This window comes from Bos javanicus, chromosome 28 (genome assembly GCF_032452875.1).
Source record: "Bos javanicus breed banteng chromosome 28, ARS-OSU_banteng_1.0, whole genome shotgun sequence".
Classification (NCBI taxonomy): Eukaryota; Metazoa; Chordata; class Mammalia; order Artiodactyla; family Bovidae; genus Bos; species Bos javanicus.
Genome location: NC_083895.1, coordinates 6,785,004 through 6,811,211, shown reverse-complemented (window position 1 = coordinate 6,811,211; position 26,208 = coordinate 6,785,004). Strand labels below are relative to the sequence as shown.

The 26,208-nt window shown below is 44.5% G+C and overlaps 1 protein-coding gene across 6 annotated transcripts in view; it reads left to right on the top strand.

The window, feature by feature from the left end:
• Positions 1-26,208, top strand: part of SIPA1L2 (signal induced proliferation associated 1 like 2) — a 247,297-nt gene that overhangs the window by 51,876 nt on the left and 169,213 nt on the right. For 5 of the 6 annotated variants that reach the window (XM_061404830.1, XM_061404836.1, XM_061404829.1 and 2 more), the window contains exon 2: positions 13,812-13,857. The exons of the other annotated variant lie outside the window; for it this stretch is intronic. The gene's annotated coding sequence lies outside the window, so the exon portion shown is untranslated. The remainder of the gene's footprint in view (positions 1-13,811; positions 13,858-26,208) is intronic. 6 annotated transcript variants of the gene reach the window in all.

Sequence of the window (26,208 nt, the reverse complement as noted above, 5' to 3'; positions counted from 1 at the left end):
GATGACAGAGTATGAGATGGCTGGATTGCATCACTGACTCAATGGACATGAGTTTGAGTAAACTCCGGGAGTTGGTGATGGACAGGGAGGCCTTGCGTGCTGTGGTCCATGGGGTCGCAAAGAGTCGGACATGACTGAGTGACTGAACTGAAATTGAATGGAATCATAAATTCAGTGTTTTTTTTTAAATCAAGTTTATTAAAGTATGCACATACATGCTAAGTTGCTTCAGTCGTGTCCAACTCTTTGCAACCCTAAGAACTGTAGCCCACCAATCTCATCTGTCCATGGGATTCTCCAGGCAAGAATTCTAGAGTGGGTAGCTGTTCCCTTCTCCAGGTCATCTTCCCAACTCAGGTATTGAACCCATGTCTCTTACATGTCCTGCCTTGGCAGGCAGGTTCTTTACCACTAGCACCACCTGGGAAGCCCTATCAAAGTACATCTTTTACTTGTATATTTTATAGGTAACAAAAAAGTTGAGAAATATTAGTTGCACGCCCTTCCCATCCCAGGCTCTGCTGTGATACCATAATCTTACTTCGTCCTCTGGCCTTTGCGGTCTGTCTCCTGCTCCATGGAGGTCCCCATCCCAGCTGTGCAGACCCACCTCAGCAGTGATAACTGCAGCCCTGGTCGGTTTTACCTAAAAGAGCTGACAGTGGTTTTTCCCGATTGGGGGATGCACCCCAGCGTAAAGGCTGGGTCAGGTTGCTCGTGAAGTCGGTTTTGCTGTGTGGCAGTGCCCTTCACGCCTGTGTTCCCGGTGTTCTTGCTCTGTGGCTAGGTGGTTTGGCAGTTTCCTTTGTTTTCTATGTGTGAGGTATCAGAGGTTTGTTGTTCCTGGGTGTTTCCAGAAGAGAGGGATTTCCCTGCCCAGAAGAATGCCTTGTTGTGTCTGTCAATGCTTTTCTTTGTTCTCCCTTTAAGGAAGTTTATCTTGGTGATAGTGAGGACTAATTTATACTCACGTGGGTTAGAATTACTGCCTTTGGAAGGTTATGTGTGTATGCATGCATGTGTGCTAAGTCGCTGCATGAAGCGAAGTGAAGTGAAGTCACTCAGTCATGTCCAACTCTTCGCAACCCCATGGACTGTAGTCCACCAGGCTCCTTGGTCCATGGGATTTTCCAGGCGTGAATACTGGAGTGGGTTGCCATTTCCTTCTCTAGGGGATCTTCCCAACCCAGGGATTGAACCCAGGTCTCCCACATTGTAGGCAGACGCTTTACCATCTGAGCTACCAGGGAAGCCCGCTAAGTCACTCCAGTCGTGTCTAACTCTTTGTGACCCGGTGGACTGTAGCCTGCCAGGCTCCTCTGTCTGTGGGATTCTCCAGGCAAGAATGCTGGAGTGGGTAGCCATGCCCTCCTCCAGGGGATCTTCCTGACACGGACTGAACATGTCTCCTGCATTGGCAAACAGGTTCTTTACCCAGTGAGCCACCTGAGAAGCCCTGTGTGTGATTATATACATAAACACACATATATGTATGCATATGTATATATGTATGTTGTTGTTTAGTCGCTAAGTCATGTTTGAATCTTTAGGACCCCCTGGACTGTAGCCTGCCAGACTCCTCTGTGCATGGGATTTTCCAGGCATTCTTGGAATGGGTTGCCATTTCCTTCTCCAAGGGATCTTCCCAACACAGGGATTGAACCTGTGTCTCATGCATTGGCAGGTGGATTCTTTACCTCTGAATCACTTGGGAAGCCCAATGTATGTATGTATATATAAACAAATAAATTTAAATTATCCAGGATAGCTGGTTATTAGTGAGTTGGTATTTTGCTCCATTTTATTTTTCTCTCCAGTTTTCTGATTTTGTGTGATGATTTGGGGTGCTCTTCCTGTGAACCAGGAATGCTCAGGTTGGAGTGAGTCTTTTAGAGCCTGTTGAGATAAGGCCCCATTTCCGTCTGCTCTTCCTATTAGGAATCCCCAGTCAGAGAGGCATCATGAGGTGATGCAGTTGTCTAGATAAAATTAAAATATCCAATGAAATATGAATGAGTACCTTATGGGACATCTGCTCCTGAAGATGTGTACAAGAGAAACCTAGAGACATGCTGTGTTATGACTGTCTTTTTGGTTGATTTCACTGTGATAAAGACAGGACCCAAGTGATGGAGAAAGTAGCAGAGGACAGTGTGGACAGAACTGCATCCATCCCCACTGTCCTGTCTCCTCATTGTCCTAAGCAAACAGACAAGGTTTTCAGGAGGAATCAACTCTTGTGTTTTTCTTTCCTGTGAAATTTTTCTGAATTAGCTGATGAAGCCAAGCTCAGTAAATATTATCTTCATTTTGGGTTGTTCTTTTGTTTTGAAATGTCATTCCAACTCTATTCCCTATGTAGTTTTCTCTTTATTACTATTATTATTTTTATAGATTAGAGGTACTACCTTTTTCAGTCTTGCTTACCACATTTTTCTTCCTTTGATCCCATAAAATGTTTCATTCAGTTCAGCGGACCTATGTGAAGTGTGTACAAGTCAATAGCTATGTATGACCAAGCCTCACATCTTTGTGTTCCACTGCAAGCCCTGAGATTTGCATGTTCAGTACCAGCACCCCTTTGTCTGTGCTTTTTTCCCTCATTTGGTTATTGGGATGAAGGGAACCTTGTTGTAGAGAATGAATCTCTGAGGACAGTTTCTTCCTGCTTGTCTCTTTGTATTGTTTCATTGTTGTAGTTATTTACTCTTTTGTTTGTGCACAGGGTCTCAGGTATCAAGTTGTTGGCTCCTTTGGAGTAGAAAGACATTTTGGAGGTGAGAGAAATAGTACAGAAGGGAGAGGAGGAGAAGGGATATTAGAGAAAAAAGATTATTCCTCCTTGATCAGTTTCCATTTATGCAAAATTCTCAACCTTTGGCCTGTCTCTCCCCAGCCCCCATCCCACTTAACTTAGAAACTGTACCTCTTCATCTCTGCTTGTATAATAAAGCCTATATTGTTCTGTGATGATATATAATATCATTATGACTTTCCTAGATACGCTTGTAAAATAACTCCTTTATTGGAGAAAATAGAGACTTAGCTAGAAAATAAGCATTAGCCTCTAGAAAAGCACAGTTTGCTGACTGTTCTAGAACTGTCACCTAAATATCTGATATATTGGACTGAGAAAACTGATAGATGTTAGGTTTTCTTGAAACCAGGGGATAAACTAAGTGGATGGTTAGAGGGTAGTCGCTTTTGTTACATTTCAAGTGGTTTCATTGGATGTTTTTCTCGAAATTGTGTATCAGTTACAGGAGTTAGCTTTGCATTTTCTGTTTTTATGTATATAAAATAAAGATCTATATCTTGGTTGAATAGATACATAATTGTTTAAAATCTGGACAATTTGAAGTAATGGGGCTTTAAGGAAATACATCCTTATCACTTAGTAAATATTTGATACATATCAGCTATAATACCTTCCTTTTCTCTCCCAAACATGACAGCATAGTTATTATGTAACTTAGCACTGACAGATTTATTTCTTCTGCCCTAGATGTGGCCAAACCTGTAACAGATACATCCATACCAATTTATTTTCCCTCCCTCATTTTCCTTCTGTCTGGCTTGCCCAGCTCATCATAGATTTCCATCTTGTGTATTGTGTTAGTAACAATTTAAATGTGATTCAAGAAATTTATCTGAGAATGGGTTCTGTCCCTTTCAGTGTAGGAGAATAGAGACAACACTCCTAGCAAAGTTACCATTTGGGACATTTTTATCTTTTATGGATGCCTGTAGTCTTTTGTTTGAATGTAGACTTTCTTAGCTTATTAATGCTTGCTAACTGTATCTGTTTTCAAAAATAGAGGATGTACTTGAATTGTACAGATTTGTTTAATCCTTTCCTCCTGGCTTCACAGGTGGTGCAGTGGTAGAGAACCTGCCTGCCAGTGCAGGAGATGCAGGAGACGCAGGTTTGATCCCTGGGTTAGGAAGATCTCCTGGAGAAGGAAATGGCAGCCCACTCCAGTATTCTTGCTTGGAGAATTCCATGGACGGAGGAGCCTGGCGGGCTACAGTCGATGGGGGCTCACTGAGCTGGACACAACGGAGCACACAAGAGTGTGCTTTACCAAGACACCAAGTGTTCATAATAGAGGATCCCCCAGTCTTAAAATCACATCCTAACATCATTAATGAGAACTGTGTTCTACCTGTAGAGAGTGTGGGAAGTCACGGGACTGTGAGTAGGCTTCATTTGGTAATGGGTGCTCCTAAAATTGGATCAATCTTTAACTCCTAAAATAACTAACATAATTCATAGCAGCACTATTCACAATAGCAAGACAGGGAAGCAACCTGAATGTTCATCAACAGATGTATGGAGATGTGGTAAGGGCTTTCTGGAGGTCCAGAGTTAAGACTGTGCCTTCCAATGCAGGGGGTGCAGGTTTGATCCCTGGACAGGGAGCTAAGACCCCACAAATCTTGAGGCCCAAGTGAAACATAAAACAGAAGCAGTACTGTAACAGACTCAGTAAAGACTTTAAAAGTAGTCCGTGTTAAAAAAAAATCTTAAAAAAAGATGTGATATGTATGTATGTATATATGTGTATACACAAGAGAATATTCAGTTCAGTTCAGTTGAGTCTCTCAGTCATGTCGGACTCTTTGCGACCCCATGAATCACAGCACGCCAGGCCTCCCTGTCCATCACCAACTCCCGGAGTTCACTCAAACTCATGTCCATCGAATTGGTGATGCCATCCCGCCATCTCATCCTCTGTCGTCCCCTTCTCCTCCTGCCCCCAATCCCTCCCAGCATCAGGGTCTTTTCCAGTGAGTCAACTCTTGGCATGAGGTGGCCAAAGTATTGGAGTTTCAGCTTTAGCATCATTCCTTCCAATGAACACTCAGGGCTGATCTCCTTTAGGATGGACTGGTTGGATCTCCTTGCAGTCCAAGGGACTCTCAAGAGTCTTCTCCAACACCACAGTTCAAAACCATCAATTCTTTAGCGCTCAGCTTTCTTCACAGTCCAACTCTCACATCCATACATGACTACTGGAAAAACCATAGCCTTGACTAGACGGACCTTTGTTGGCAAAGTAATGTCTCTGCTTTTCAATATGCTATCTAGGTTGATCATAACTTTCCTTCCAAGGAGTAAGTGTCTTTTAATTTCATGGCTGCAATCACCATCTGCAGAGAATATTACTCAGCCATAAAAAACAATGAAATAATGCCATTTTTAGCAACATGAACGGACCTAGAGATTATCATACTAAGCAAAATAAGCTAGACAGCCTAATACCTTATGATATAAAGTATATCTAAGTTATCTATAAGTGCAATCTAAGTTATGTTAGAAATAAATGTATCTACAAAACAAAAATAGACTCACAGATATAGAGAATAGACTGTGGTTGGTGATGGGGAAGGGATGGATTTGGAGTTAGGGATTAGCATATGCAAACTACTATGTATAGGATGTATAAACAAGATCCTGCTGTATAGCCCAGGGAACTATATTCAGTATCCTGTGATAAACAATAATGGAAAAGAATATGAAAATTTATATATATTTACAACTGAATCACTTTGCTGTCCTGCAGAAATTAAACAACACTGTACATTATACTTCTGTAAAATTAAGTTTAACAAAAAGATAATGAACATAAAACACCACCTTAAGAAATGATGTTTTCTTATTTGTAATGTCTTGCTTGTCTTCATGCAGATGATACTGCATACTAGCCAGTGATGGAACAAGAATCTGTTTCAGTTGAACATACCGAGTTCAGTGTCCTGTTTTCCTGAATAGGTATCCTTATGGGGATGCACATGAATTCATCATGTACGTCTTTCTGATAGTAAAATTGTTGCTGGTTCCCATGTTAATATTATCTTATTATTCATTATGTTTTACACACTGGGTAAAGGAGAGCAGTGTTCACCGAAAAGTGTCAGGACTTTCCGCTGCTCCACCCTCTACCTAAGCAATCGGAAAACAATTCTCTGGGTGTATGAGCAAGGGTGGAAGTGCAGGGACCTGGAAGGCTGGCTGGAGAGATTGTTGGTGGCTTGGTTGCCTTGGCTGAGAGTTTGGACTTTGTGGTGCTGGAGCAGTTCAAGCTTTTTAGCTTTAATTAGCAGGAGGTATATTGGCTCCCAGGCATCTTCGTTATTTATCTTATTTGTGAGAAATATTGAAAGATCCCAGAGTATTTCCTCCACCATATCAAGGCCATTCTAATAGTCATGGTAATTTTTTCTTCAGCGTTACAGAAAAATTAATGTAATAAATGTATGGCAAGGGATACAGACTTTGAATTAATTGTACCATCATCCTCAGCAAATGTAAGCTTATCCACTTTTGAGTATTCATTTCACCAACTGTTCATTGATTACCTGCTGTGCCTAAGGCTTCTGCTCATTAAATTGACTTTTTTGTAAATAAATCACATATGAGACAGACTGAAAAATGTTAAGAGCAAAAGCAGAAGCTACAAGTAATGATCTTCTGGGGGCATAGAGAGGAAGCATTGTCTAGAAAGTTTTCTTGGAAACTTTCCCCCCTAGAGATGTCTGAAGAAGTTCTATGAGAGTGAAGGCTGCTGGTAGTTTGGGTGATGGGAACAGTTTGATAAAAGGGGCAGAAACAAGAGACCTCAGGACATATTTGTTTGGGAAAGGTCATTTACTGCAGGCTATGACTGTCAGATCAAAGGTGCTTGGGTCCACCTTATATAATTATTTGAAGGTTATTTTGAGGTTGAAGTTATGCATGGTGCAGTTGTGAGCAGGTACACTCATCTGGACTATTGGTTATGAATGACAGAAACCCAGTTTATACCATCTTAGGCAGAAAAGGAAAGGTTTTACTCAAGTGATTGGGATGGTTTGGGAGCAGCATACTTTAGATGCTGCTGGATCCAGGGGTCCAGCATTGGCCTGGAAACTCTCTCTCTGTTGTATCTTGACTCCCCTCCTCTGTTTTGCCGGGTCTTGAGTGCTTTCCATGGGATCAGCAGGATGGCGGCCAGTAACTCACATCCTCCTGGCTTAGCTTCCTCAGTGGAAACTGACTTCCATGTCCCAAGATCTCTGCATTATCCCAGAAAACATGTAGACAGCTTGCTTTGGTTCTCCACCCTGATCTAGCCACTGAGGTGAAGGGGAGAGCTTGTTCCCTGAGTGGCCCAGGGGCAGGGGTCCCTTTCGGTGCTAGAAGATGGGGTGCTGGGCAGACAGAGCCTGCGAGCCTAGTGTCGGTGGTGCGGGCAGGCATGTGAGGGACAGTAGGCTGATACCCAGGTTGTGAGCAGGGATGGAGCAAGGGCTTGTGGGAAGGGTGTGAGCTCTTTTCTAAGTAGAGTTAGGGGTACCGGTGGGTCTTCCATGTGGCAGCTGACTGATGGGGCTCAGAGAGACGGGAATGGCTGGTGTGGTCCCCAAATAAGCCACTGATGAAAGACATAGATGTAGAGTAGGCAAGCCCACTGGGGAGGAGCAGATACTAGGTAGAATCATGTGCAGCCTTTTCAGGCTGCCGTGTTGGTGATTTCCTGTGGCTTAGCCTGTCCTGTGGGAATTCCATTTGAAAATGCCAAGTGTTTTCCCTAGGCACACACCTACCCCTGTTCTTACTCTCCCTGGCGCTCAAGCCAGTAACTTTTTCCTTTCCTCTTTCCTGCTTCTTCTCTTCTTTACCCCTTCTACTCCTCTTCCCTTCTTTCTTCTCTTTCTGGAAAATATTTACCAGGTGCTTCTAAAGTGAAAAATACGGTGCTTAGTACTGCCTATGCTGTCACGAACCAGACCTGGTCCCTGCCCTCCTGAGGGCTTCCCAGACGGCGCTAGTGGTAAAGAACCTGCTTGCCAATGGGGGAGACCTAAGAGACTCAGGTTTGACCCCTGGGGAGGAAATGGCAACCCACTCCAGTTTTTTTTTTTTGCCTGGAGAATCCTATGGACAGAGAAGCTTGCTAGGCTATGGTCCATTGGGTTGAAAAGAGTCAGATACGACTGAAGTGACTTAGCACGTATGCCAGTCTCCTGAAGTCTAGACTCAGAAGCGAGTGTTTAGGGCTTGATGGAGTTCTCTGTGAGCAGTGGTGTTGGTGTTGTGGGGTTTGTTTGGGATTTTCCATGAGGTTTGCAGAGGCATCCAAGTCCTAAATTCTTCCTCACTCACCCTTGGGCTGGGATGGGGGGGAGGAGAAAGCCTGCATGGATGTTGGATACACGTGTACAAATTTTCCTGACAAAATGAGGGAGGGGACAGAGCTCCCCTGACTCCCCACACCCTTGCTGTGTTCCAGCTGCTCCAGTGTTAGCTACTTTCTCCACGTCTCTCCTCCCAGCTGAAGTTTGGCCTCCTCCTCAGTCCTCTCACAGTACCTCCCAGAGACTCTTCCATTATATTCTGTTGACACTTGGTCCCTGTCTTCTATGGAGTGGTTGGCTTGCTCCATCAGGCAGAAAGCTTCATGTGGCAACAGCTCCTAATAGTGCTGAGGAAAGGGTTTGAGTGCTGAGGTGTTAAAGGAATAGTGTTAAATGTTAGAGTAACTGCAAAGGGATTCTGTTTCCAGTTTCTTTCTCTGTTCTTATCTCTACCCAACTTAGAAAAAAACCCAAAAAACTGGGGTAAATATGCAGTGGAATATTATTCAGCCTTAAAAAATGAGGTCATCCTGTCCTGTGACCACATGGATGAGCCTAGAGGACATCATGCTCCCGGAGGACAAGAACTGCGTGAATCCACTTAAAATAATCAGACTCAGAGAAGCAGAGCAGGATGGTGGTTGCCAGGGGCTGGGTAGGAGAGGAAACAGGCAGTTACAGTCCAGTGGGTCTAACGTTTCAGTCACATACATACAAGGAATAAGTTCTAGAGTCTGCTGTGCAGTGTTACGCTTGTAATTCAGTATTGAACTGTGCACTTAAATGTGTTATGATGGTGGATCTCATGTTAAGTCTTCTTTTGTTGTTTAGTCGCCAAGTCGTGTCCAACTCTTTGTGACTCCATGGACTGCAGCACACCAGACGTCCTTGTCATTTGGTAATACCATCCAACCATCTAATCCTCTGTCAACCTCTTCTCCTGCCTTTAATCTTTCCCAGCATCGGGGTCTTTTCCAATGAGTCGGCATTCTTAGCACAGTTAGAAAAAAAAAATGTGTGTGTGTGTGTGTGTGTGTGTGTGTATAAGCAGCCACCAAAGGGGGAAAATAAGAACAGTCCCTGAGCGACAGCAGTGCTTTGTGTTGGGCACACTGAAATCACAGTGTGACTTGAGGGGTGAGGAAATGTCTCGGGTTGAGAGTCTCATTGCACTGACCTGATTCACAGTGAAAACAGACTCCTCTGACTGGCAAGTCATTTGCTCAAAGTTTGTAGCATATGTTTTAACACTGAGCTGACATCGTGTTCGTGATTTAGACATCGCTGTGGCCTGGACACTGGTGTTAGAGAGCACTGGGGCTGTGTGTGTGTGTGTGTACAAATATTGAGACAGGCCTGGTTACTGGTGCTGCTGAGTGGTCACTAGTGTTGAATGCTGGACACTGACAGGTGAGCTGATGTCCAGAATGCATTTCCGGGAGCAAGTGGCATCATCTGACATTTATCTACAGAATCCCCCATGATTCAGAAGTTCTCTCCCTGTGTGATTGGCTGTTTGAATCTGGGCCTGGGTGCATATCCATGTGGACTGTGCTTCTGGAGTGGGTGAGGTTTGGGTTTGGGTTCTTGGCCTACTGATGATGGGGAGGTGCGACCGTGGCTCATGGCCTTGGCAGAGGTTCACCGACTGGCCCCCGGGCCCTGATGCAGGGCAGTAAGAGGCGGGAACCCTGCTGCTCAAGACCAAAGGTCGCAGGTGCATGGATAGAAATCCGCGTTGATGACTTGGACCCTCGAAGGCATCTCATTATTTTGAGAGGAGTTTTTATTTTTAAGTTAAAAATGCAAGAATAAAACTTGGCCATTCTCTGATGCTGGCTGGCTTGCTTGCCCTGGAGTACTAACAAGCATGTCCTTATAGTCAATGGAGAAATGGTGATTTTTGAGCCGGAGGGAATATTTGTATTCTTCACAGTGGAAAGAAAATATTTGCCTTCACTTTCTCAGAACCTGGTTTCACTAGGGAAACAGCTGAAGAACCTGCTGGTGGAGACAAAGGGCCGGGCTGCCCTGCGCCTGCAGACACAGTTTTCTGGCAGAGCTTCTGGCTGAGGTGTGAGGGGCCTCTCTGGGCAGCGGGTGGAGGAGGAAGGTCCCTCTTCCTGATCCTCTGTGACGGCCCCTGCCGAGGTCTGCGGCTTGGGAAGGCCGCGCTGCAAGAAAAATGTCCTTCTTTTTTTCTCCAGAGCCAAAACAATAGCTAGTTCCCTCATATAAACCACCTGCTTGGTAGGAAATGGAGCACAACTCTCAAGTCCCCAGTGCCACTCAGAGGATTTGTGGTTTCCCTTCCTGTCTGTAAACAAAAGCAGCTGGTTACAAGAGCCGGGCATTAATTGTTTACAGGATGTTTGCTGTACCAAAGGAAGGAAAAGTGCCTTTTACAGAGTTGCAGTCATTGTGTGTGGGGTATTAGCACATAATTTAAGGGTGAAGAGAAATTAACTACATGATACTTAGTCATGAAACACAGATGGTTTAATCAGGAGGATTTTTGAAGACTTATTTTGTACACTAAAGTTGAGGGTTTTATAGTGAATCAGCATAAAAAATGTAGAGCCTCTGTAGAGGAAAAAAAAAGATTCTTAAAAGTTTGAAAAATCGTGAGGCTTGGAGACTTGAAAATTTTTGCTGTTGTACAAGTTCGTGCTTTGTTAGCAAGAAATTGTTAGCTTTTGTAGTTCAATTGTGTCTCCCACGTAGGCTGCCTTTGGGTACTTTGTGGTATAAGGACTGCTGTGCCTGGGTGCCCTGGTGTGTGTGTGTGTGTGTGTGTGTGTGTGTGTGTGTGTGTGTGCGTGCGCGCGCGCGCATGCATGTGTGCAAGGGGTAGACTGACTGTCTCCTTCTCCAGCTCCTACCTAGCATGGGAACTCATAACCAGGAGATGGGTGGTTGAACATTTGCTGAGTGGATGAATGCATGGATGGGTTTAATACATTAGTGAAGATCGAAACCATGTGATACCCATGAATACATTGTTTTCTGATTATCTGGTGTGAGGAAGCCTTTTTGATGAATGCTATTTTTGTTTTAAATTTATATGTATAAATTCCTTTATTTATTTAGGCTGTGCTGGGTCTTTGTTGCTGTGCACGCATTCTCCAGTTGCGGGGAGTGGGGGCTACTCTTTACTTGCAGGGCTCCGGCTTCTCATTGCGGTGGCTTCTGTTGCTGTGGATCATGGGCTCTAGGGAGCACGAGCAGCCGTATTTTCTGCACGTGGGCTCAGTAATTGCAGCTCCCGGGCTCTGGAGCACAAGCTCAGTAGCTGTGGTGCATGGATTTAGTTGCTCCTTGGCACGTGGGATTTTCCTCAATCAGAGATTGAAACTGTGTCTTCTGCGTTGGCAGGTGGATTCTTCACCACTGAGCCACCAGGGAAGCCTGACAAATGGTATTTTTTGGATTGTGGTGAAATAGATATGATATTTTACCATTTTAAGTGTACAATTCAGTGGCATTAATTTATATTCACCTTGTTGTACAACCATCACCACCATCCGTCTTTGGAGCATTTTCACCTTACCAAACAGAAAATTTGTATTTATTAAACACGAACTCCCCATCCTCCGTCCCCAGCTTCTGGCAACCACCGTTCTCCTTCCTGAGTCTGGAAATTTGACTCCTGGTTACCTCGTATAAGTGAAATCATACAGTACTTGTCCTTTTGTGCCTGGTTTATTTTATTTAACAGAATGTCCTCAAAATTCATCCATATTTTGGTGTATGTCTCAATTCCCTTCCTTTAAAAGGCTGAATAATGCTCTGTTGTATGGATAAAGCATAGTCTGATGGTCACTTGGATTGTTTTTACTTTTTAGCTGTTGTGAATAGTATTGCAATGAACCTGGGGAATAAATATCTGTTTTAGTCTCTGTTTTCAATTCTTTTGCGTACATATCCATATATGTCCAGAAGTGGAATTGCTGGATCATATGGTAATTCTATTCTTTTTTTTTTTTTAAGAAACTTTCCATACCGTGCTTTAGATTTTTAAACTCAGAATTGGCTATATTGGCTGCATAAGTTATGTCAATGAGAATTTCTTTCCTCCCTCTTCCTCTTGCACATAATCTTAAATTCAGCTGCAACTGAAGGACAAGTAATAGTACCTCTTCACCCACTGTTTCAATTCTTCATGCAAATTGAGGCAGATTAGAAAAGGAGGCTTTCAGAAGCCGAGACCTATCATAGCCTTTTTGATAGGTGACCCTAAAATGTGTTAGGGGCGCCATTCATACTGAATGGGGACAACAGATGTAAAGCTGGCGTGGAGCGGGCATCTTGCCAGCAGCAGCGAAGCCCGGTCAGTAGTGCTTCATCCAGGCTGTGCTCACCTCATTGCACATGGAGTCCGTTCAGTGTCATGTGGGAGAGTGGGCCCCAGCCACTTTGCTCCAGTTTAGTTTGCAGAAATTCTCATGCTTCCTTTTTAAAAAAAAAAATTATGTATAATAAGAGATCATGGTCTTAGCAGCCAGGCTGACTTGAGTTCGTACCCTGTTCTTTGTGACTTGCTTTGGGTGCTTTGGGCAAGTAGCCAGTCTTTAGAGCACCAGTCTCCACTCCAGGGCTGAGGCGGGAAGGCTGGGGTTTTTTTTTCTTTTTTAATTAAAGTGTATTTGATTAACAATGTTGTGTTAATTCCTGCTGTACAGCCACATATCTCAGCTATACATATATATTTATTCTTTTTTATATTCTTTTCCATTATGGTGTAACACAGAATATTAAATATGGTTCTCTTGGGTTTTTTTTTAAGATGATTGTGAATTTGTAAGTGACACATATTTAGTAGGGTGCCTGGCACATAGTGCTGTGTACTGACCACTGCTGTTCTTCAAAGCAGATACTATTTAATAGAAAGTGCAAAAAGTGAAAATGTTAGTTGCTCAGTTGTGTCTGACTCTGTGACCCCTAGGACTGTAGTCCACCAGGCTCCTCTGTCCATGGAGTTCTCCAGGCAACAATACTGGAGTGGGTTTCCACCTCCTTCCTCAGGGGATCTTCCTGACCCAGAGATCGAACTGGGGTCTCCTGCATTGCAGGCATCCGAGCCACTAGGGAAACCTGTTGTTTAATGGAAGTTGGCACCAAAATAGCCACCTGGAGCAGCAGTTCTCAAAGTTTTGGTCTTAGGCCCCCTTTACCCTTAAAAATGACTCAGGATCCCAAGGAGCTTTTGATTACACAATCAAAATCTTATCTCTATTTATACTTATCTCTACTGATACTCACAGTATTGGAACTAAAGTCAAGACATTTAAAAATATTTCTTAATTTATTTGAAATGGCAATAAGCCCTGTACTTTTTATTATAAATAATGTGTCTCATGAAATCACTGTTTTCCAAAACAAGAGACATCAGTGAGCAGATGACCTTTAAATTTTTTGCAAATCTCATATATATCTGGCATCAGAAAATAAGCCAAATACCCCTCTCTTTACACCATGATGTGTCTGCCTCTAGGAGACTGCACTATATTTTGTGTCCTGGTTTTGGTTTGGCTCTGAATTTGGCTTTTGGATTTGGATTTGAAAATGGCTTTGACCTGCAAACCTCTGGAAGGGTCTTGGGAAGCCCAGGGTCCTCAGATCACACTCTGAAAACTTCAGAGCAGGAGTTTCTCTGTGAGTCTGAGCTGGGTCTCTTTCTTCTCTTGCAGGATCTTGCTCTTGGCTGTGTGAGCAGGAGCCCACCACCCCAGCCAGGTAAGCCTGCCAGCAGGCCAGACCTGCGAAGCCATCCTTACGTCCACAGCTGCTTCCGGTTTGAAAGTGTGCTTTTCAAAAAAGATGCTTTCTGTTCCCCTTGGCTTGCAGATTGAATGTTCTGATTTGTCCCTCCTCCTGGGCGGGCAGACAGGACTGCCCAGGTGGCTCAGTGGTAAAGAACCCACCAGCCATTGAAGGAGACATAGGAGACATGAGACTCGGGTTCAGTCCCTGGGTCTGGAAGATCCCCTGGAGGAGGGCATGGCAACCCACTCCAGTATTCCTGCCTGGAGAATTCCATGAACAGAGGAGCCTGGTGGGCTATAGTCCAAGGGGTAGCAAAGACTCAGACATGACTGAAGCGACTTAGCACACACGTACAGCAGACAGGGGTGAGCATTCCTCTGAGAAGCCTCTTTGGTTTGGAGTTGCCTACATTGGGGGCCTCAGGAGGAGTCGCTTGCAAGTTCCAATTATTAGTTTTCTTTCCTTCCTTCTTCACTTCTTCTTTCCTTTTCCTTCCTTCCTTTCTTTCTTTCTTTCAGCTATTCAGCTATCATGTGGATGCAGTTAGAAAAGTCTGTGTTGAAATCCTCATAGGGTTGTTTTAACATGGGTTATCATTATACCCAATTCAAGGCAACATCAAAATCTATTCAACAAACCTGTTGTTTAAAAAAAATATGAGTGGAGTTCATTTGTTTTGATTCTTTCTTTTCTCTTCTGCAAAGCCTTTTATTCTCACACATTTATGTGTAATGAGAACATTGTAATTGATGAGCTGCTTTGCTGTTGTTCTGTTGCTAAGTCGTGTCTAACTCTTTTGCAACCCCATGGACTGTAGCCTGCCAAGCTTCTCTGTCCATGGAATTTTCCAGGCTAGAATATTAGAGTGGGTTGCCGTTTCCTTCTCCAGGGGATCTTCCCGACCCAGGGATAGAACCTGCATCTCCTGCATTGCAGGCAGACTCTTTACTGCTGAGCCACAAGGGAAGGGTTGCATAATCCTGTATAGATCATTTTATCATTCCATGTCCTCGTTTCGCATTGATGAAGTTAGGACTTATTTAACCCTCATCCAGGCTTAGAAGCCTGTTTATCAGAGGATTAGAAGACTTGTTATGTGGGATAAGTCAATTATGATCATTAAGGGATTACTTAGAAAAATTTGGGCTGAGCTCCAAATTGTTATTCTTACGAAGATGAATAAAATTCTCCGAGACAGCCGGTACCATGGTGTGATAGTGGTGTGCATTTCATTCGTCCTTCAGATTTCTAGTAAAAAATTTTTAACTCCTTTGGCGTCTTCTTATCAGAAAGCAGCTGTTTTGATGCCTGGACTATTATCTTGTTCTTCCTTTCTCTGCTCTCAGCTTCACATTCAACCTCCTGCCTTTCTGGAAGGAAAATAAATATTGTCAGGGTGGTGCTAGGCTTCCTTGTGAGCCTGTCCTTTTTTCTTTTTGGCCAGTTTTGTTAAGGTCAATAGAATTCTAGGACTCCATGGACGTCCAGAGCGACCATCATTTGTTTCCATTTACTTAAAATATTCTCAGACTGTTAAGTTCCTCATGGTCTTGCCCAAGTTTCTGAGTCAAAAGCCTAGTTTCTGAATTTGATCTATTAGGAAACAGCACCATTGAGTGTGGGGTGTGGGGGCGGGGGTCATTTGCTTGCTGACGGCAGCAACAATACCATATGTTGTCAGGACCCAGATGTCAAGAGTGAGGTGGAGACTGTGCTGCTTGGGCATCAGGAAATGCATTAGCTTATATGGAAGACTAATCTCATCCTCAGGTTCGTCTTTTTTGCTCCTATATTCATGAAAGTTAAAGGGGCATTAACATTTTCCAGATTATGTTTAAAAACATTTATATGCCACTAGCAGCCAGACTTAGAAAGGCTGACCCACCTCAGGGAGACAGTCTTAAAATCTGAAGACCTAAGGGGAGAGAAACCCTGGATCCTCCGGTTATACGTGTCCTGGAGCGGGGTTGGGTTCAGTAATTGCTTATTAGATACTTTCTATAAGTGGAACCCTCTGGTAAGTGCCAAGGGGAAGAAGATGATTAAAATGCAGCCCTTCCCTTTCAAGAGTTTACAATCTTAACGGGAAGGAAAAAAGTATATACAAGTAGCTCTAATACAGGGCTCACATCCTGTAGGCATCAGATGCTGAGATAATGCTAGTGAGCTGAGATGACCCCTCCACGATGCCTGGCATGTCCTGGGCACTTAATACACACATTTCAGTGGACAAATGAATGCATTTAGACATGTCCATTTTGGTGTACTTTATTCACAGCAAAGAAAAAAAAGGATGTGCAGAAAGAGAGGATTTGAGAGATTTCATGGGACCCAGAGATTATGAGAATTTGGTGAGGTCTCCAAGGGCTTAGGGCAGGCGAGTCAAAGTCCCTCACATAAGATGCCTTTCTGCTGTGTCCCAGGACAGTCCTACTGGTTCCTGGCCTCCTCTTCCCAAGCCTGGGAGAACGCTTATTAGTTTTCTGTTTTCCCTGAACCCATCACTTGTTTTCAAGTGATGGCTTGACCAGAATAGGATTTGGTCCTTAATTTGATAGGTCTAGTACCTTGGTTTCTCATGGACTGGTTCAGTGTAATCAGATTTAAAACACAAAACCAATCCTGCTTTGTACTAGGAATTCTTTTTCTTAAAAAAAAAAAATCAGTCAATTAAGTAAGTAATTTCTGGCTGTGGTGGGTCTTTGTTGCTGCCTGGGTTTTTCTGCAGTTGCTGCAGCGTGGGGGCACTCACTAGTCAGTGTGCGGGCCGCTCAGTGGTGGGTTCTCCTGCTGTGCAGCACAGACTCTAGGGTGTGTGGACTTGAGCAGTTGCGGCACACGTACATGGGCTCAGTCGTGGCAGCCCCCCGGCTCTGGAGCACAAGCTCGGTAGTGGTGGTTGCTCTGCAGCATGTGGGATCTTCCCGGAGCGGGGATCAAACCCACGTCTCCTGCCTTGGCAGGCACCACTGAGCCACCAGGGAAGCCCCTTGGAACTATTTTTTTTAACGGACGAAGTGACACAACTAGGGATTTCTTTCTTTTCCCTCTTTTCCAGTTTCTTGTTCTTCCCATTAATTTCTGTCTGGTTGACTACGTGACAGTGTGCTCATTATATTACAAATGATTTTTTCCCCCCTAAAATTTAATTCTGATCAATTTGATCACATGAGGGGGACTTCATGATCAAATAGTCTTACTGTATCTGCAGCCCATTCCCTTTTTCTTCTAATAATTATGGTTGTACATTATTGCAGCTTTATCTGCTTTCTCTTTACTGTATGGTAGGTACTGTTGAGTACTCATTTCATGTTCCAACAGCACTGAAGTAGGTATTACCATTCCCCTTGTAGAAATAAGGGAACTGGGTCCAAGGGAGCAAAATGGTTTGTTCAAGGTCACAGAACTAGCCATTTATGGAGCCCTGAGGACCTGGGCTGTCCCAACTCACTATGACCGTGGCCCCAGGGAAGGGTGTCCAGTTGAAGGCTGAGTCATCCCATTAGTCTTATAGAGATGTCTCAATGTGATCTCTTCTGCAAGCAGCTATGAGAAGAACAGAAAGAAGAGTTTGTACAATCAGATTGATAAGATGGCCATATATTGATCATCCATAAAGATAAGCCTACTGATACTGTGTAAAACCGCATGGAATCCTAACATCACTTTAAGGATGTGTGGTGGGATGACATTGAACAATTACTGCATATTCTCAAACTGCAGTGAATGCTGAGTGAATGACCCACCCACAGCCTGAAGACCTACTTGTATCAAGCCTCTTAAAACACACTTGTCCTTAAGGGTTATGAGTAGTAGATCTTTGACAGCTTTGTGGGTGTTTTGGTGGCTTCTCAGTTTAAATGATAATTTGGCACGATTTCTGAAGGGTGAATGTGACCATTATGAATATCAGCGTATTAGGGATTATCATTGGGAAATATTTAAAATGCGTTATGTCAGACATTGTGTATGCTATCTGCAGCGTTACCATTCATAAAACGCCCACAGTTCTGTGCTGTAAAGACTGCATTCCCTTGGTGACAGGCTGCTCACACCCATCTTGGTTCAGGAACCTGAGAGTCAACACAGCTTTTTTAGAGAACATGTAGTTTTGTAAGTTTTCTTTCCGTTGTTTATTAAAAAAAATTTTTTTAAATTTATTTATTTGGCTGTGTCTGGTCTTGTTTGTGGCACACAAGCTTCTCTCTAGCTGTGGCTCACAGGCTAGGTGTGGGATCTTAGTTCCCTGACCAGGGATCGAACTCACATCCCCTGCATCGTAAGGTGAATTCTTGACCACTGGACCACCTCCTTTGTTTTCATTAAACATTACTCTTTGGAGAAAATATCAGTGGAAGATTTCAATGGAAGCGTTCCACATTGGAACAGTGGATGGTGTTAAGATCCGGATTCTGAGGTAAAATATTGTTTTTCCTTGATAAAAACAACTTTCCCTGGGAATTAGTTGAGTGTCTGATAGAAGCAGAGAAGCAAAGCAAGTGTCCCCTCTGAGAATCACTCCAAATTCTGCAGTCCTCCTGCCCTGCATTTTCTATGACCTAGGAGGCTGTAGATGAGGCTCCTTTGTCCCCTTTACACCTTGAGACACAGTAGGAGTCAAGGCATGGCAGCCTTCCCTTCTGGAAGGTTGTTTAGAGAAAGGAGTAGAGTCCACCCGTTTGGTGAAATGTCCCAAGTATCTGTATTTAATAACCTGCTAACAAATGTGAACATGTTTTTTTTTTTTGGCTGCTGTGGCACTGAAGCTTCTCTCTAGTTGTGATGCTCTGGCTTCTCTAGTTGTGGCGTGCAGGCTTAGCTGCCCTGTGTGGCATATGGGATCTTGATTCCCTGACCAGGGATTGAACCTATGTCCCTTGCAATGGAAGGTGGATTCTTAAACACTGGACCACCGGAGAAGCCCCTAAACACATTGTAAAAATCAGATTCCTCGATTCTGTCTTCTCCTCAATGTATAGAGGCAGCTGCCAACCCTTTCTGTTTCAAGCTTCTCTTTCCTTCAGTGGGAACAGCTCTGAGGTCGTCTTCCCACCGTGCCGCTGAGAGTACTCCAAGGACAGAGGTGACCCAGACACTTCAGGAGAGTCGAGCTCTCAGTTGCCTGAGCCAACTCCCAGGTATTTGCAGACAAACATCTGGAAAATGGAAAAACATAGTTTAGTGACAAGAACATTAAAGAACCTTCATTTTAAGGTTGGACAATAACAGGGTTTACTCTCCAGGTGGTGAGATTATTAACTTAATGTCACTGTTGCTGAAAAGAAAGTGGGTCAGGAGGATGGTCAGGTCCCAGGCCATGTCAGAGTCCCTGGGACGGCTGCCAAGTGTGGTTTCTTGGCTTTGTGCAGGAACAAATTCAAGAGTGAGCTGTATTAACGTGAAAGAAGATTTATTCAGGGAGGAAACACACTGCATAGACAAAGGTGGGCCACCTCAGAAGGTGAGAGTGGCGTGGGGTTGTCAGTTTTTATAGGGGTGGCTGATTTCATAGGCTAATGAATGGGGGAAGTATTCCTGCTATTTTGAGGAAGGGGTGGGGATTTCCAGCAGTTGGGTCACTACTCACTTTTTGCTGTTTTATGGCAGGCCTTAGAGCTGTCATGGCACCGATGGGGTGTCCCTCAGCTTGCTGATGGGTTACAGAAAGCATGTACTGAGGCTCTAGGTCTAGTGGGAGTCAGCTCATCTGCCATCTTGGACCTGCTTGGTTCTAATCAGTTTGTGTTTCCTTGGGTTAGGTCATTCTTTTAAAGGTTGTGCCCTGCTCTTTCCTGTCTTATTACCTTGGGCAATTCACTTAACCTTTTATGTGTCACAGTTTGGATATTGGCAAAATGGAGATGATAACTTATCATAAAATTTTTATTTGAATTCAAAGAGGCAGTGTTTGTTATAACCGATCTAGCTATTTTATTAATTTCATTTTGATTTTACCTGATAAATGTACTTAAGTCCCTTTGTAAAACACTATTATTTATTTTCCCCCTCTCAGCTTTATCATCCCCACAATAAAACTCTATGGTTGTTGTTGCTCAGTGTGAGACCCCATGGATCGTAGCCCGCCAGGCTCCTCTGTCCATGAGATTTTCCAGGCAAGAATACCGGAGTGGGTTGCCATGCCCTCCTCCAGGAGATCTTCCAGACCTAGGGATTGAACCTTCGTTTCCTTCACTGCAAGTGGATTCTTTATGGTGTGAGCCACAAGGAAGCCCTTGTAGAATCCCCTTTTTATAAATATATTGAGAGAAAGGAAGAAGAAAGCAAATGCCAAATTAAAATCGGAGATTAAGGAGAATTAAAATTTGGATTTTAGTTTTTTCATTTTCTCACGATCTTACCGGAGTTTTTGGAAGCTGCCTGTGGTGCCTTGATTTTTATTCTGTCCAGCAGTGGTTTCTGGAAGAGCAGCACTCATGACCTCTGGGTGGCCCATCCTTTGCAGGCTTCATCCCTGGTGCTCATGTAAGCAGATGGGTTAGGGGTCCCTGGAGAAAGAGTTCTTGACATGAGTACCCCTTTTTGCCTAACCTATTTTGTGATCTAAGCCTGGCCACAATGCTTGCCCTTGAACAGGCCTCAGTGATTAAGGGAGGAGATGCAGAAACTAGGGAGGAGCAGTCAGAAAACAATCGTGTAGGACTTCCCTCTTGGTCCAGTGTTCAAGGATTTGCCTCACAATGCAGGGGACATGGGTTCCACTCCTGGTCCTGGAGGATCCCACATGCCGTGGAGCCACTCAGTGTGCCCAAACCACCGAGGCCGCCCGCTTAAGAGCCCGTGCTCGGCAACCAGAGAAGCCACCACGATGAGGAGCCCGCTTGTCACAACCAGGGAAAGCCTGCACGCAGCAGTGCAGACCCAGCGCAGCCCAAAACAAATACATAAAATTTTTTAAAAAGAAAAGAAACAGTCGTCCTCCCCGGGGCAGGGTCCTGGTTCCTTACACCTTTGAGTTCTGCAGAAACTAAGGCCCATCCAGTTGGAGGGTGGAATGCTGATGCTGACCCTTCAGACTTCAGTCAGTTAAAGCTTGGACTCTGTTGACTTTTGCCCCCAATTCTATGCTGAATTCTCCTCTACTCAAGCCCCTTCATGAACTTGCATGTACCCTTGGCTTAAAATTTCTCAAATTTTCTGTTCAGGGAGACACTGGTTTGGGAAGGATCCCAGTGTTCTCTTTACTTCTTGTGAGTAATTATAAATCCTTCCTTCTCCCATGCTTTGACTTGATTGTGTCTGTACCCACCAAGAGGTGAGCCCAGTTTGGGGATCACACTTACCCCCACCCTCTAGGTTTCTGTTGGCTTCCCCTCACCTTGACTGGCTTCCCTGGTGTCTCAGTGGTAGAGAATATGCCTGCTAATGCAGGAGACACGGGTTCAATCCCTGGGTTGGGAAGATCCCCTGGAGAAGAAAATGGCAACCCACTCCAGTATTCTTGCCTGGGAAATCCCATGGACAGAGGAGCCTGGCGGGCAATGGACCTGACTTGGCATAAAAACTTTGTTGTCTTAAGCAGTGGTTCTTAGCCTCATCAGAGAAGCTTTTAAAATTGTGAGGTATATAACACTGATACTTAAAAACTGAGTTGGAAACTAAATTTCTGCTATCTATATCTTTCAGAACTTCCCCAGGGGAAGACTGAGAACTCTGCTTTAGTGTAAGGGACTGTGAAAGCAGTACAAGCAATAATCGCTATGATGTGGTCCTCACTTTCCTATTTATGTGGGGGAAAAAAGATCTCCGAAAGGTGACAGGTGGTGCAGTGGTAAAGAATCTGCCTTCCAGCGTAGGAAATGCAGAGAGACACAGGTTGAATCACTGGGTCGGAAAGATGCCCTGGAGTAGGAAATGGCAACCCACCTCAGTATTCCTGCCTGGAAAATCCTATGAACAGAGGAACCTGCCTGGCTACAGTCCATGGGGTCACAGAGCCAGACACGACTGAGCGACTGCACACACGTAAAGGTGACAGTGAATATTAGAGAAATGGGGGCCTCAGCACCACCCCCCCACCACCACGAAAGGTGACAGTGAATATTAGAGAAATGGGGGCCTCAGCACCCCCCCCCACCACCATTTTCCTGTAAAGGCTGTTGGGCTAAATTGGCTTGCTGGGTGTTCAGCCGAGGTGGGGAACCCAGGGAGGGGGGCAGCCGCGGGGACTTGTACTGCCCCCGAGTGCATTTGGTGTTCTTTCCACCGCTTTGTCTATTGTTTGGAAGTTGAATGTGTAGAGGTGATTCCTCCGTGTGATCTGCTTGCTGAACTGTACTATTTTTAGGCACTAACCCACACAATAGCTTTATAAAAAGGCTATTGAACCTTTTGAGGCTGCTGGATTTTGTCTGACAAGGGCTGAGTTACAAGTAGGCTCTCCCGCCTCCCAGTTCAGGCATGTTGGATTTTTTTTTTTGGTTTCTTCTTTAGAAAGCTGCTGAATAGCTTCAGAATACAGTGGTTTGGCAGCCTGACAGGTGAGGCCAGATGTCTGTGCAGTTCTCCTCCCTGCCCCTGCTCTCCAGACATAGAGTTTCATAGGTGTGTGTTGGGTTGCTAATTTTTATTTTGTCTCCTTTTCCTTTTAAAATGTGCTAAAATATGCATAGTTCATAGTGCTGGGGGGAAAAGTGAACTCATGAAGCATTTTCTTATTTTTGAGCCTCTGCCCTCCGTCTAAAAAGATGTGTTTTCCTCCGTCGAGGGGATCCCCTTGTCTGGGTCTGCTTAACAAGTGGGATTAAACAGCAAGCCAGTATGATGTTATTGTAAATTCGTTTTAAAAATGATAGTCAGACCTTACTGGTTCCTAATCCAGGCTCAGTCTATGCATCCATCCGTTAGGAGGCAGAAGCAAGAGTTACTAGTAGTTGTAGTGGAAAAACAATTGCTCGTTGTGAAATAATGTGATCCCCTTAATGTGTCCACATAATAGAGTGGATATTGTTTGTGATTCTCTTCTTCCTTTTCTCTATCTCTCTTCATTGAAGTCCTGTAATAGGCAGTGTATTAGAGTTGCCCCTAGATGGCTTTGACTTTTTAAAGTATGTGTCTTCATAAAGTTCACTCCCATACTCAGTTTCCACCAGGCGGTTAGCCAAGTGAAGATTCCCTTCCCTGGTGCTTGGTGATGGGTAGACTCCAGCTTATCTATGACAACATGCATGATTAATAGGGATGGTGTTAACTCCTTTGTGTCAGTGTTATAAATGTGTGATTCTCCTTGGCTCTTGAACTGTGCTGTTAGGATCCATGTCCTAGGTCCTGTCCATGTCCTATCCGTAGGGATATGCCTGGCCTGTCTTGATAAGGGGAACATTTTGGTTTTCCCCAGATACATGTGGGTCACTTCCCCTATTGCGTCTCATTAGTATTTCTCTAGGATCTGATACCCTTCAAACCGCCCTTGGGGGTTGTTGCCGATTTGGGCAGCTCATCCCTGTTGCTGCCATGGTTATTCTGTCAGAGTCTCTGGAGAAGTAGGAACACTGGGACCTCTGCAGGGGCTGACTTTCTGGCGCCCTTTCACCTCCATCCCTGAAGGAGCCTGCCCGCATGCTAAGTCACTTCAGTCATGTTGACTCTCTGCAACCCTGTGGACCATAGTCCACCAGGCTCCTTTGTCCATGGGATTCTTCAGGTGAGAATCCTGGGGTGGGTTGCCATGCCCTCCTCTAGGGGATATTCCTGAACCAGGGATTGAATCCATGACTCTTAGGTCTCCTGCATTGGCAGGCAAATTCTTTAGCACGAGTGCCACCTGGGAAGCCCCTGAAGGAGTCTAGTCATTTCCAAACCTGCTCACTACTTGAAGTCTTTTTTTGGTCTGTGACATGCAGGGTCTTAGTTCCTGACCAGGGATTGAACCCGTGCGTGCCCCCTGCAGTGGAAGTGCAGAGTCTTAACCCCTGGACCCTGGGGAAGTCCCATCTGACATCTGTTTTGAACTAGCCATTCCCAGGCCCCCTCCACACACTTCCCCATGTCCCTTTATCTCCTGACCCTGGATTCTGGTTGAGAAGGTTAAGATGGAGGCTCCTGTTGTAAATAGGATCCTTCTCCTGCAGTTGTCCGAGTGGAGCTTGCATGTTTGGGAATCGTCTTGTCATTCAGAGTGCCATTGTATAGTCGAGGCCTTCCAAACCCAGCATGATAAGGAACCTAGTCAGGGTCCCATCTAAGATGTGCCAGTCACGGGTGAGGACTGTCCTCTGTGTCTGTGTCATATTGTAAATACGGCAGAAATAACCAGCAGGATCACTGGGCCGTTTCTCCTGGATGCACGCAAATTGCCTTCCTGCTCATTTTCCATCTCTGACAGATGGGGCCGTGGGATGACTATGTGATCTCTGTATTCAGCCAACCTAGGGCCAAACTCAAAGGTAACCAGTGTAAGATCCAGCTTGGATTCCTTGTACAATGAGACTTACTGTTAAGCGTATCACTTTGTCATTGTTGTGGTCTCATGTTTGTGTTGAGTGGGGATTTCGGTTACTTTGCATGCTGATGGGTTCATTTGCTAAGTCGTGTCCAACTCTTTGTGATTCCCGTGGACTACAGCACACCAGGCTTCCCTGTCCTTCACCATCTCTCAGAGGTCATTAGCAAGTTTTATACAACAAAGCAGGATCATAACAGGGGCCCTTCGGAGTCCAGCCAGTCAAGGCCTAAATGTAGTCCTTATTCTGATGACATAGTGACAGACCAGTGCATATTTAGAAATTCACTTAAAATAAGCAAAGCTCACTTCTTGAAATTTATGTGAAATTTCTATTTCCTTTACCCTGATAGACTATGATGTGGAGTTGGGAAGACAGTCTAGGAGGACAAGGTGGTCATTTATGTTATTAAAAGGTGAAAGAAAGGTCCAGGAACTTGTATTTGCCTGACTTGACCTTGGTAACAAGGAGATTGCGATGTAGCTCCTAGAGACTTGGTCCATATAGGAAATGTCTGTATCAGCTGACTCCTTATACGTGTGAGCAAACGTGTAAGACTCACAAGGTATTTTTTATTTTATTTTCGCTGCACTGGGTCTTCATTGTGGTGGGCTTCTTTCGTTGTGGAACAGGGGTTCTGGAGTGCACAGGCTGTCTAGTTGCGGCTCAGGCTCAGTAATTGTGGTGCGTGGGCTTGGTTGCTCCACTGCATGTAGGATCTTAGTTCTTTGACTGGGGATTGAACCTGTGGCTCCTGCAGTGGATGTGCAGAGTCTTAAATGCTAGGCCACCAGGAATGTCCCAGGGTTGTACTTCCTACCAGGCTTGTGCATTTGGCTGTGGAATGCAAAGCACTCTGCACCTATTGCATCCGGCTGAGCTGAGTTTATCTCATTATTTGCCTGTATCTGGAACATCCCTTTTGTATGAAGATGTTGAGGAAAAGTTTATCAAATGAGATGCTGGTGCCCCGTGATGGTGCTCTGCATAATGAAGTACTTTTCCTCACTGGGCTGATTTCTGTGTCACCTTTTCATCCCCTGTGGGCTGGCAGGAGGGAAGCTGGGCTCTGACTCCCTGTGGGGCTTGGACAGCTGATGTTGCAGATGTCCAGAAATTTGTGTGAATTCAGGTACTCCCCTACTTTGCATACTGGAGATCACCAACATCCCTCTCCTCTCGCCTCCCCTCTCCAGCCCCTGCCCCCCACTGGTAGGATGAAGACTCTAGAGTGTGAAATTAACACATCAAGGGAATTTATATCATGGTAGCCTTGGGCTGGGTTTTGCAAATTAAATTTTTTGCAGACATTAGCCTCAGCTCAGCCCCAGCCACTATTAATTTCATACTGGAGAAGCCAAACTTGTTTCAGTGACGTTTCTACCCTGAGAGGTGAAGAATCTGGTTTACATTAGGATGCTGAGTCTTGCTGAGTAGATTGTTGTCTCTTTTGTAAAAACTACTGTTCACCGAGAGAGTGATTACCCTCAGTAAAACTCCTATGACACGGTGTGGCACTTTGAGGAGAACATGCGTAAATATCCAGAATGGTGCGTCAGCCAGCCAAAGTGCCAGCCAACTTTTTCAGAAGACTCTTGTGGGTAATATTCATTATTTGGCATTCAGGAAAAAGAAAAACAATTTTCCCAGCACACTCTCAGACCCAGTTTTTTCATTATCTCTGAGACCCATAATCACATTAACCGTGTTCACTAAGCTGAGTATGCACCAGAGATGCCCGATTAGTAATTTACAAAAATAAATATAACCAGCATAGGATCCTGAACACTGACCTCTTCTCGGTCCCCATGTTCACTGCCTCCAGGTAGGCAGAGGTCAGAAGGTTGCTGGGCACCTTTGC